This window comes from Sorex fumeus, unplaced genomic scaffold (assembly GCF_029834395.1).
Source record: "Sorex fumeus unplaced genomic scaffold, SorFum_2.1 ptg000056l, whole genome shotgun sequence".
NCBI lineage: Eukaryota > Metazoa > Chordata > Mammalia > Eulipotyphla > Soricidae > Sorex > Sorex fumeus.
In genome coordinates this window covers 2,733,616-2,747,567 of record NW_026606113.1, presented here as the reverse complement: position 1 = coordinate 2,747,567, position 13,952 = coordinate 2,733,616, and positions in this window count along the sequence as shown.

Sequence of the window (13,952 nt, the reverse complement as noted above, 5' to 3'; positions counted from 1 at the left end):
CAATGAAAACCTGCCGGGAGTGGAGATTCAGATGAATTCCAGATTCGCAGTGAATGAATGGAACATTCTCTAGTGGTGATTCCAATGATTTCTGAAGGCTGGGTTTTGTGGACACGAAAATGTAGAGCTGAACAGGGTGGAATGGATAGCCAAATGAACAGCACGTCTCGTAGTAAGAACAGGCCACTGAAAACCAGCTTTGGCTTAATTGGACATTCACAAGTGGTGTAACGAAAACCTGACGGGAGTTGAGAATTAGATGAATTTCAGATTTGCCGTCAATGAATGGAACATTCTGTGGAGGAGATACCAATTGTTTCTGAAGTTTGGGTTATGTGGACAGGAAAATGGAGCTGAAGAGGGTTGAGTGGATAGCAAATTGAACAGCACGGCTGAGAGTATGAGCAGGCCACTTAAAACCAGCATTGGCTTACTTGGATATTTACCAGTGGTGTCACGAAAACCTGCCGGGAGTGGAGATTCAGATGAATTCCAGATTCGCTGTGAATGAATGGAACATTCTGTAGTGGAGATAACAATGATTTCTCCAGTCTCTGTGGTGTGGACAGGAAAATGTAGAGCTGGCCAGGGTTGAGTGGATAGCCAATTGAACAGCACCACTGCGCTTGTGAAGAAAACACTTAAAACATTGGGTTACTTGGACATTCAACAGTGGTGTAACGAAAACCTGCCGGGAGTGGAGGTTCAGAGGAATTCCAGATTCGCAGTGAATGAATGGAACATTCTCTAGTGGAGATTCCAATGATTTCTGAAGGCTGGGTCGTGTGGAAGGAAAATCAAGAACTAATCAGGATTTAGTGGAAAGCCAATTGTATAGCATGGCTGCGAGTGTGAACATGCAGCTGAAAACCAGCATTGGGTTACTTGGACATTCATCAGTGGTGTAAGGAAAACCTGCATGGAGTGGAGAGTCAGTTGAATTCCACATTCGCAGTGAATGAATGGAACATTCTGTAGAGGAGATTCCAATGATTTCTGAAGCCTGTGTTGTGTGGACAGGAAAATGAAGAGCTGACCAGGCTTGAATCGATAGCCAAGTAAACAGCAGGGCTGCGAATATGAACAGGCCGCTGAAAACCAGCATTGGGTTACTTGGACATTCAACAGTGGTGTAATGAAAACCTGCGTGGAGTTGAGAGTCAGATGAATTCCAGATTCGCAGTGAATGAATGGAACATTCTGTAGTGGAGATAACAAAGATTTCTGAAGGCTGGTAGTGTGGTGGGACAATGAAGAGCTGAACAGGGTGGAGTGAATTGTCAATTAAACAGCACGGCTGCGAGTATGAACAGGCCTCTGAAAACCAGCATTGGCTTACTTGGACATTCACCAGTGGTGTAATGTTAACCAGGCGGGAGTGGAGAATCAGATAAACTCCAGACTCGCAGTGAATGAATGGAACATTCTGTAGTGGAGATTGCAATGATTTCTGAAATCTGGATTGTGGGGACACGAAAATGAAGAGCTGACCAGTGTTGAGTGGATAGCCTGTAAAAAGCCTCGGCTTCGAATGTGAACAGACCACTGAAAACCAGTATTGCATTACTTCGACTTTCAGCAGTGGTGTAACGAAAGCCTGCGTGGAGTGCAGATTCAGATGAATTCCAGATTCCCAGTGAATGAATGGAACATCCTGTAGTGGAGATTACAATGATTTCTGAAGGCTGGGTTGTGTGCACAGGAAAATGAGGAGCAAAACAGGTTGAGTGGATAGCCAATTGAACAGCACAACTGCGAATAGGAACAGGCCTCTGAAAACCAGCATTGTTTTACTTGGACATTCACAAGTGGTGTAAGATAAATCTGCAGGTAGTGGAGATTCAGTTGAATTCCAGATTCGCAGTGAATGAATGGAACATTCTGTACTGGAGATTGCAATGATTTCTCAAGTCTGGATTGTTTGGACATGAAAATGAAGAGCTAACCACAGTTGTGTGGATACCCAGTAAAAAGCTGGGCTTAGAGTGTGAACAGACCGCTGAAAACCAGCATTGTGTTACTTGGACATTCATAAGTGGTGTAATGAAAGCCTACCTGGAGTGCAGATTCAGATGAATTCCAGATTGGCAGTGAATGAGTGGAACATTCTGTACTGGCGATTCCAATGTTTTCTGAAGTCTGATATTGTGGAAAAGAAAATGAAAGGCTGACCAGGTTTGAGTGGATAGACAATTGAACAGCACACTGCGAGTGTGAAAAGGCGGCTGAAAACCAGCATTGGATTACTTGGTCATTCACCAGTGCTGTAATGAAAACCTGCCTGGAGCGGAGAGTCAGATGAATTGCAGAATCGCAGTGAATGAATGGAACAGTCTGTAGTGGAGAGCCCAATGATTTCTGAAGGCTGGTTTGTGTGGAGAGGAAAATGAAGAGCTGACCAATATTGAGTGGATAGCCCATTGAACAGCACTTCTGCGAGTTGAACATGCCTCTGAAAACCAGTATTGAGTTACTTGGACATTCACCAGTGGCGTAACGAAAACCTGCCAGGAGTGGAGGTTCAGAGGAATTCCAGATTCGCAGTGAATGAATGGAACATTCTCTAGTGGTGATTCCAATGATTTCTGAAGGCTGGGTTTTGTGGACACGAAAATGTAGAGCTGAACAGGGTGGAGTGGATAGCCAAATGAACAGCACGTCTCTTAGTATGAACAGGCCACTGAAAACCAGCATTGGCTTACTTGGACATTCACAAGTGGTGTAACGATAACCCGCCGGGAGTTGAGAGTCAGATGAATTTAAGATTCGCAGTGAATGAACGGAACATTCTGTGGAGGAGATACCAATTATTTCTGAAGGTTGGGTTATGAGGACAGGAAAATGTAGAGCTGAATAGGGTTGGGTGGATAGCAAATTGAACAGCACGGCTGAGTGTGTTAGCAGGCGGCTTAAAACCAGCATTGTCTTCCTTGGACATTTACCAGTGGTGTCACGAAAACCTTCCAGGAGTGGAGACTCTGATGAATTCCAGATTCGCGTGATTGAATGGAACATTCTGTAGTGGTGATTGCCAACATTTAGGAATCTGGATAGTCTGGACAGGATATTGAAGAGCTGACCGATATTGAGTGGATAGCCAATGAACAGCACGGTTTCGAGTGTGAACAGACCACTAAGAAGCAGCATTGCATTACTTGGACATTCATCAGTGGTGTAACGAAAGCCTTCCTGGAATGCAGATTCAGAGTATTTCCAGATTCACAGTGAATGAATGGAAATTTCTGTAGTAGAGATTCCAATGATTTCTGAACGCTGGGTTGTGTGGACAGGAAAATGAAGAGCTGACTAGGTTTGACTGGATTGCCAATTGAACAGCAAGGCTGTGAGTGTGAACAGCCGCTGAAAACCAGCATTGGATTACCTGGTCATTCACCAGTGTTGTTAGGAAAATCTGCCTGGTGTGGAGAGTCAGAGGAATTCCAGATTCGCAGGGAACGAATGGAACATTCTGAAGTGGAGATAAGAATGATTTCTGAAGGCTCGGTGTGTGGAAGGAAAATCAAGAGCTAACCAGCGTTCACTGGATAGCCAATTGAACAGCACGGCTGCGAGTGTTAACACGCAGCTGAAACCAGCCTTGGGTTGCTTGGACATTCACCAGTGGTGAAACGAAAACCTGCTGGGAGTGGAGAACAAGATGAATTCAAGATTCGCCTGAATGAATGAAACATTCTGTAGTGTAGATTGCAATGGTTTCTGAGGTTTGTATTGTCTGAACTGGAAAAAGAAGAACTCACCAGTGTTGAGTCGCTAGACCGTGAACAGCACGGGTTCGAGTGTGAATAGACCGCTGAAAACCATCATTGCGTTACTTGAACATTCAGCAGTGGTGCAATGAAAACCTGCCGGGAGTGGAGATTCAGATGAATTCCAGATTCGCAGTGAATGAATGGAACATTCTCTAGTGGTGATTCCAATGATTTCTGAAGGCTGGGTTTTGTGGACACGAAAATGTAGAGCTGAACAGGGTGGAATGGATAGCCAAATGAACAGCACGTCTCGTAGTAAGAACAGGCCACTGAAAACCAGCTTTGGCTTAATTGGACATTCACAAGTGGTGTAACGAAAACCTGACGGGAGTTGAGAATTAGATGAATTTCAGATTTGCCGTCAATGAATGGAACATTCTGTGGAGGAGATACCAATTGTTTCTGAAGTTTGGGTTATGTGGACAGGAAAATGGAGCTGAAGAGGGTTGAGTGGATAGCAAATTGAACAGCACGGCTGAGAGTATGAGCAGGCCACTTAAAACCAGCATTGGCTTACTTGGATATTTACCAGTGGTGTCACGAAAACCTGCCGGGAGTGGAGATTCAGATGAATTCCAGATTCGCTGTGAATGAATGGAACATTCTGTAGTGGAGATAACAATGATTTCTCCAGTCTCTGTGGTGTGGACAGGAAAATGTAGAGCTGGCCAGGGTTGAGTGGATAGCCAATTGAACAGCACCACTGCGCTTGTGAAGAAAACACTTAAAACATTGGGTTACTTGGACATTCAACAGTGGTGTAACGAAAACCTGCCGGGAGTGGAGGTTCAGAGGAATTCCAGATTCGCAGTGAATGAATGGAACATTCTCTAGTGGAGATTCCAACGATTTCTGAAGGCTGGGTCGTGTGGAAGGAAAATCAAGAACTAATCAGGATTTAGTGGAAAGCCAATTGTATAGCATGGCTGCGAGTGTGAACATGCAGCTGAAAACCAGCATTGGGTTACTTGGACATTCATCAGTGGTGTAAGGAAAACCTGCATGGAGTGGAGAGTCAGTTGAATTCCACATTCGCAGTGAATGAATGGAACATTCTGTAGAGGAGATTCCAATGATTTCTGAAGCCTGTGTTGTGTGGACAGGAAAATGAAGAGCTGACCAGGCTTGAATCGATAGCCAAGTAAACAGCAGGGCTGCGAATATGAACAGGCCGCTGAAAACCAGCATTGGGTTACTTGGACATTCAACAGTGGTGTAATGAAAACCTGCGTGGAGTTGAGAGTCAGATGAATTCCAGATTCGCAGTGAATGAATGGAACATTCTGTAGTGGAGATAACAAAGATTTCTGAAGGCTGGTAGTGTGGTGGGACAATGAAGAGCTGAACAGGGTGGAGTGAATTGTCAATTAAACAGCACGGCTGCGAGTATGAACAGGCCTCTGAAAACCAGCATTGGCTTACTTGGACATTCACCAGTGGTGTAATGTTAACCAGGCGGGAGTGGAGAATCAGATAAACTCCAGACTCGCAGTGAATGAATGGAACATTCTGTAGTGGAGATTGCAATGATTTCTGAAATCTGGATTGTGGGGACACGAAAATGAAGAGCTGACCAGTGTTGAGTGGATAGCCTGTAAAAAGCCTCGGCTTCGAATGTGAACAGACCACTGAAAACCAGTATTGCATTACTTCGACTTTCAGCAGTGGTGTAACGAAAGCCTGCGTGGAGTGCAGATTCAGATGAATTCCAGATTCCCAGTGAATGAATGGAACATCCTGTAGTGGAGATTACAATGATTTCTGAAGGCTGGGTTGTGTGCACAGGAAAATGAGGAGCAAAACAGGTTGAGTGGATAGCCAATTGAACAGCACGACTGCGAATAGGAACAGGCCTCTGAAAACCAGCATTGTTTTACTTGGACATTCACAAGTGGTGTAAGATAAATCTGCAGGTAGTGGAGATTCAGTTGAATTCCAGATTCGCAGTGAATGAATGGAACATTCTGTACTGGAGATTGCAATGATTTCTCAAGTCTGGATTGTTTGGACATGAAAATGAAGAGCTGACCACAGTTGTGTGGATACCCAGTAAAAAGCTGGGCTTAGAGTGTGAACAGACCGCTGAAAACCAGCATTGTGTTACTTGGACATTCATAAGTGGTGTAATGAAAGCCTACCTGGAGTGCAGATTCAGATGAATTCCAGATTGGCAGTGAATGAATGGAACATTCTGTACTGGCGATTCCAATGTTTTCTGAAGTCTGATATTGTGGAAAAGAAAATGAAAGGCTGACCAGGTTTGAGTGGATAGACAATTGAACAGCACACTGCGAGTGTGAAAAGGCGGCTGAAAACCAGCATTGGATTACTTGGTCATTCACCAGTGCTGTAATGAAAACCTGCCTGGAGCGGAGAGTCAGATGAATTGCAGAATCGCAGTGAATGAATGGAACAGTCTGTAGTGGAGAGCCCAATGATTTCTGAAGGCTGGTTTGTGTGGAGAGGAAAATGAAGAGCTGACCAATATTGAGTGGATAGCCCATTGAACAGCACTTCTGCGAGTTGAACATGCCTCTGAAAACCAGTATTGAGTTACTTGGACATTCACCAGTGGCGTAACGAAAACCTGCCAGGAGTGGAGGTTCAGATGAATTCCAGATTCGCAGTGAATGAATGGAACATTCTCTAGTGGTGATTCCAATGATTTCTGAAGGCTGGGTTTTGTGGACACGAAAATGTAGAGCTGAACAGGGTGGAGTGGATAGCCAAATGAACAGCACGTCTCTTAGTATGAACAGGCCACTGAAAACCAGCATTGGCTTACTTGGACATTCACAAGTGGTGTAACGATAACCCGCCGGGAGTTGAGAGTCAGATGAATTTAAGATTCGCAGTGAATGAACGGAACATTCTGTGGAGGAGATACCAATTATTTCTGAAGGTTGGGTTATGAGGACAGGAAAATGTAGAGCTGAATAGGGTTGGGTGGATAGCAAATTGAACAGCACGGCTGAGTGTGTTAGCAGGCGGCTTAAAACCAGCATTGTCTTCCTTGGACATTTACCAGTGGTGTCACGAAAACCTTCCAGGAGTGGAGACTCTGATGAATTCCAGATTCGCGTGATTGAATGGAACATTCTGTAGTGGTGATTGCCAACATTTAGGAATCTGGATAGTCTGGACAGGATATTGAAGAGCTGACCGATATTGAGTGGATAGCCAATGAACAGCACGGTTTCGAGTGTGAACAGACCACTAAGAAGCAGCATTGCATTACTTGGACATTCATCAGTGGTGTAACGAAAGCCTTCCTGGAATGCAGATTCAGAGTATTTCCAGATTCACAGTGAATGAATGGAAATTTCTGTAGTAGAGATTCCAATGATTTCTGAACGCTGGGTTGTGTGGACAGGAAAATGAAGAGCTGACTAGGTTTGACTGGATTGCCAATTGAACAGCAAGGCTGTGAGTGTGAACAGCCGCTGAAAACCAGCATTGGATTACCTGGTCATTCACCAGTGTTGTTAGGAAAATCTGCCTGGTGTGGAGAGTCAGAGGAATTCCAGATTCGCAGGGAACGAATGGAACATTCTGAAGTGGAGATAAGAATGATTTCTGAAGGCTCGGTGTGTGGAAGGAAAATCAAGAGCTAACCAGCGTTCACTGGATAGCCAATTGAACAGCACGGCTGCGAGTGTTAACACGCAGCTGAAACCAGCCTTGGGTTGCTTGGACATTCACCAGTGGTGAAACGAAAACCTGCTGGGAGTGGAGAACAAGATGAATTCAAGATTCGCCTGAATGAATGAAACATTCTGTAGTGTAGATTGCAATGGTTTCTGAGGTTTGTATTGTCTGAACTGGAAAAAGAAGAACTCACCAGTGTTGAGTCGCTAGACCGTGAACAGCACGGGTTCGAGTGTGAATAGACCGCTGAAAACCATCATTGCGTTACTTGAACATTCAGCAGTGGTGCAATGAAAACCTGCCGGGAGTGGAGATTCAGATGAATTCCAGATTCGCAGTGAATGAATGGAACATTCTCTAGTGGTGATTCCAATGATTTCTGAAGGCTGGGTTTTGTGGACACGAAAATGTAGAGCTGAACAGGGTGGAATGGATAGCCAAATGAACAGCACGTCTCGTAGTAAGAACAGGCCACTGAAAACCAGCTTTGGCTTAATTGGACATTCACAAGTGGTGTAACGAAAACCTGACGGGAGTTGAGAATTAGATGAATTTCAGATTTGCCGTCAATGAATGGAACATTCTGTGGAGGAGATACCAATTGTTTCTGAAGTTTGGGTTATGTGGACAGGAAAATGGAGCTGAAGAGGGTTGAGTGGATAGCAAATTGAACAGCACGGCTGAGAGTATGAGCAGGCCACTTAAAACCAGCATTGGCTTACTTGGATATTTACCAGTGGTGTCACGAAAACCTGCCGGGAGTGGAGATTCAGATGAATTCCAGATTCGCTGTGAATGAATGGAACATTCTGTAGTGGAGATAACAATGATTTCTCCAGTCTCTGTGGTGTGGACAGGAAAATGTAGAGCTGGCCAGGGTTGAGTGGATAGCCAATTGAACAGCACCACTGCGCTTGTGAAGAAAACACTTAAAACATTGGGTTACTTGGACATTCAACAGTGGTGTAACGAAAACCTGCCGGGAGTGGAGGTTCAGAGGAATTCCAGATTCGCAGTGAATGAATGGAACATTCTCTAGTGGAGATTCCAACGATTTCTGAAGGCTGGGTCGTGTGGAAGGAAAATCAAGAACTAATCAGGATTTAGTGGAAAGCCAATTGTATAGCATGGCTGCGAGTGTGAACATGCAGCTGAAAACCAGCATTGGGTTAGTTGGACATTCATCAGTGGTGTAAGGAAAACCTGCATGGAGTGGAGAGTCAGTTGAATTCCACATTCGCAGTGAATGAATGGAACATTCTGTAGAGGAGATTCCAATGATTTCTGAAGCCTGTGTTGTGTGGACAGGAAAATGAAGAGCTGACCAGGCTTGAATCGATAGCCAAGTAAACAGCAGGGCTGCGAATATGAACAGGCCGCTGAAAACCAGCATTGGGTTACTTGGACATTCAACAGTGGTGTAATGAAAACCTGCGTGGAGTTGAGAGTCAGATGAATTCCAGATTCGCAGTGAATGAATGGAACATTCTGTAGTGGAGATAACAAAGATTTCTGAAGGCTGGTAGTGTGGTGGGACAATGAAGAGCTGAACAGGGTGGAGTGAATTGTCAATTAAACAGCACGGCTGCGAGTATGAACAGGCCTCTGAAAACCAGCATTGGCTTACTTGGACATTCACAAGTGGTGTAATGTTAACCAGGCGGGAGTGGAGAATCAGATAAACTCCAGACTCGCAGTGAATGAATGGAACATTCTGTAGTGGAGATTGCAATGATTTCTGAAATCTGGATTGTGGGGACACGAAAATGAAGAGCTGACCAGTGTTGAGTGGATAGCCTGTAAAAAGCCTCGGCTTCGAATGTGAACAGACCACTGAAAACCAGTATTGCATTACTTCGACTTTCAGCAGTGGTGTAACGAAAGCCTGCGTGGAGTGCAGATTCAGATGAATTCCAGATTCCCAGTGAATGAATGGAACATCCTGTAGTGGAGATTACAATGATTTCTGAAGGCTGGGTTGTGTGCACAGGAAAATGAGGAGCAAAACAGGTTGAGTGGATAACCAATTGAACAGCACGACTGCGAACATGAACAGGCCTCTGAAAACCAGCATTGTTTTACTTGGACATTCACAAGTGGTGTAAGATAAATCTGCAGGTAGTGGAGATTCAGTTGAATTCCAGATTCGCAGTGAATGAATGGAACATTCTGTACTGGAGATTGCAATGATTTCTCAAGTCTGGATTGTTTGGACATGAAAATGAAGAGCTGACCACAGTTGTGTGGATACCCAGTAAAAAGCTGGGCTTAGAGTGTGAACAGACCGCTGAAAACCAGCATTGTGTTACTTGGACATTCATAAGTGGTGTAATGAAAGCCTACCTGGAGTGCAGATTCAGATGAATTCCAGATTGGCAGTGAATGAATGGAACATTCTGTACTGGCGATTCCAATGTTTTCTGAAGTCTGATATTGTGGAAAAGAAAATGAAAGGCTGACCAGGTTTGAGTGGATAGACAATTGAACAGCACACTGCGAGTGTGAAAAGGCGGCTGAAAACCAGCATTGGATTACTTGGTCATTCACCAGTGCTGTAATGAAAACCTGCCTGGAGCGGAGAGTCAGATGAATTGCAGAATCGCAGTGAATGAATGGAACAGTCTGTAGTGGAGAGCCCAATGATTTCTGAAGGCTGGTTTGTGTGGAGAGGAAAATGAAGAGCTGACCAATATTGAGTGGATAGCCCATTGAACAGCACTTCTGCGAGTTGAACATGCCTCTGAAAACCAGTATTGAGTTACTTGGACATTCACCAGTGGCGTAACGAAAACCTGCCAGGAGTGGAGGTTCAGATGAATTCCAGATTCGCAGTGAATGAATGGAACATTCTCTAGTGGTGATTCCAATGATTTCTGAAGGCTGGGTTTTGTGGACACGAAAATGTAGAGCTGAACAGGGTGGAGTGGATAGCCAAATGAACAGCACGTCTCTTAGTATGAACAGGCCACTGAAAACCAGCATTGGCTTACTTGGACATTCACAAGTGGTGTAACGATAACCCGCCGGGAGTTGAGAGTCAGATGAATTTAAGATTCGCAGTGAATGAACGGAACATTCTGTGGAGGAGATACCAATTATTTCTGAAGGTTGGGTTATGAGGACAGGAAAATGTAGAGCTGAATAGGGTTGGGTGGATAGCAAATTGAACAGCACGGCTGAGTGTGTTAGCAGGCGGCTTAAAACCAGCATTGTCTTCCTTGGACATTTACCAGTGGTGTCACGAAAACCTTCCAGGAGTGGAGACTCTGATGAATTCCAGATTCGCGTGATTGAATGGAACATTCTGTAGTGGTGATTGCCAACATTTAGGAATCTGGATAGTCTGGACAGGATATTGAAGAACTGACCGATATTGAGTGGATAGCCAATGAACAGCACGGTTTCGAGTGTGATCAGACCACTAAGAAGCAGCATTGCATTACTTGGACATTCATCAGTGGTGTAACGAAAGCCTTCCTGGAATGCAGATTCAGAGTATTTCCAGATTCACAGTGAATGAAAGGAAATTTCTGTAGTAGAGATTCCAATGATTTCTGAACGCTGGGTTGTGTGGACAGGAAAATGAAGAGCTGACTAGGTTTGACTGGATTGCCAATTGAACAGCAAGGCTGTGAGTGTGAACAGCCGCTGAAAACCAGCATTGGATTACCTGGTCATTCACCAGTGTTGTTAGGAAAATCTGCCTGGTGTGGAGAGTCAGAGGAATTCCAGATTCGCAGGGAACGAATGGAACATTCTGAAGTGGAGATAAGAATGATTTCTGAAGGCTCGGTGTGTGGAAGGAAAATCAAGAGCTAACCAGCGTTCACTGGATAGCCAATTGAACAGCACGGCTGCGAGTGTTAACACGCAGCTGAAACCAGCCTTGGGTTGCTTGGACATTCACCAGTGGTGAAACGAAAACCTGCTGGGAGTGGAGAACAAGATGAATTCAAGATTCGCCTGAATGAATGAAACATTCTGTAGTGTAGATTGCAATGGTTTCTGAGGTTTGTATTGTCTGAACTGGAAAAAGAAGAACTCACCAGTGTTGAGTCGCTAGACCGTGAACAGCACGGGTTCGAGTGTGAATAGACCGCTGAAAACCATCATTGCGTTACTTGAACATTCAGCAGTGGTGCAATGAAAACCTGCCGGGAGTGGAGATTCAGATGAATTCCAGATTCGCAGTGAATGAATGGAACATTCTCTAGTGGTGATTCCAATGATTTCTGAAGGCTGGGTTTTGTGGACACGAAAATGTAGAGCTGAACAGGGTGGAATGGATAGCCAAATGAACAGCACGTCTCGTAGTAAGAACAGGCCACTGAAAACCAGCTTTGGCTTAATTGGACATTCACAAGTGGTGTAACGAAAACCTGACGGGAGTTGAGAATTAGATGAATTTCAGATTTGCCGTCAATGAATGGAACATTCTGTGGAGGAGATACCAATTGTTTCTGAAGTTTGGGTTATGTGGACAGGAAAATGGAGCTGAAGAGGGTTGAGTGGATAGCAAATTGAACAGCACGGCTGAGAGTATGAGCAGGCCACTTAAAACCAGCATTGGCTTACTTGGATATTTACCAGTGGTGTCACGAAAACCTGCCGGGAGTGGAGATTCAGATGAATTCCAGATTCGCTGTGAATGAATGGAACATTCTGTAGTGGAGATAACAATGATTTCTCCAGTCTCTGTGGTGTAGACAGGAAAATGTAGAGCTGGCCAGGGTTGAGTGGATAGCCAATTGAACAGCACCACTGCGCTTGTGAAGAAAACACTTAAAACATTGGGTTACTTGGACATTCAACAGTGGTGTAACGAAAACCTGCCGGGAGTGGAGGTTCAGAGGAATTCCAGATTCGCAGTGAATGAATGGAACATTCTCTAGTGGAGATTCCAACGATTTCTGAAGGCTGGGTCGTGTGGAAGGAAAATCAAGAACTAATCAGGATTTAGTGGAAAGCCAATTGTATAGCATGGCTGCGAGTGTGAACATGCAGCTGAAAACCAGCATTGGGTTACTTGGACATTCATCAGTGGTGTAAGGAAAACCTGCATGGAGTGGAGAGTCAGTTGAATTCCACATTCGCAGTGAATGAATGGAACATTCTGTAGAGGAGATTCCAATGATTTCTGAAGCCTGTGTTGTGTGGACAGGAAAATGAAGAGCTGACCAGGCTTGAATCGATAGCCAAGTAAACAGCAGGGCTGCGAATATGAACAGGCCGCTGAAAACCAGCATTGGGTTACTTGGACATTCAACAGTGGTGTAATGAAAACCTGCGTGGAGTTGAGAGTCAGATGAATTCCAGATTCGCAGTGAATGAATGGAACATTCTGTAGTGGAGATAACAAAGATTTCTGAAGGCTGGTAGTGTGGTGGGACAATGAAGAGCTGAACAGGGTGGAGTGAATTGTCAATTAAACAGCACGGCTGCGAGTATGAACAGGCCTCTGAAAACCAGCATTGGCTTACTTGGACATTCACCAGTGGTGTAATGTTAACCAGGCGGGAGTGGAGAATCAGATAAACTCCAGACTCGCAGTGAATGAATGGAACATTCTGTAGTGGAGATTGCAATGATTTCTGAAATCTGGATTGTGGGGACACGAAAATGAAGAGCTGACCAGTGTTGAGTGGATAGCCTGTAAAAAGCCTCGGCTTCGAATGTGAACAGACCACTGAAAACCAGTATTGCATTACTTCGACTTTCAGCAGTGGTGTAACGAAAGCCTGCGTGGAGTGCAGATTCAGATGAATTCCAGATTCCCAGTGAATGAATGGAACATCCTGTAGTGGAGATTACAATGATTTCTGAAGGCTGGGTTGTGTGCACAGGAAAATGAGGAGCAAAACAGGTTGAGTGGATAGCCAATTGAACAGCACGACTGCGAACATGAACAGGCCTCTGAAAACCAGCATTGTTTTACTTGGACATTCACAAGTGGTGTAAGATAAATCTGCAGGTAGTGGAGATTCAGTTGAATTCCAGATTCGCAGTGAATGAATGGAACATTCTGTACTGGAGATTGCAATGATTTCTCAAGTCTGGATTGTTTGGACATGAAAATGAAGAGCTGACCACAGTTGTGTGGATACCCAGTAAAAAGCAGGGCTTAGAGTGTGAACAGACCGCTGAAAACCAGCATTGTGTTACTTGGACATTCATAAGTGGTGTAATGAAAGCCTACCTGGAGTGCAGATTCAGATGAATTCCAGATTGGCAGTGAATGAATGGAACATTCTGTACTGGCGATTCCAATGATTTCTGAAGTCTGATATTGTGGAAAAGAAAATGAAAGGCTGACCAGGTTTGAGTGGATAGACAATTGAACAGCACACTGTGAGTGTGAAAAGGCGGCTGAAAACCAGCATTGGATTACTTGGTCATTCACCAGTGCTGTAATGAAAACCTGCCTGGAGCGGAGAGTCAGATGAATTGCAGAATCGCAGTGAATGAATGGAACAGTCTGTAGTGGAGAGCCCAATGATTTCTGAAGGCTGGTTTGTGTGGAGAGGAAAATGAAGA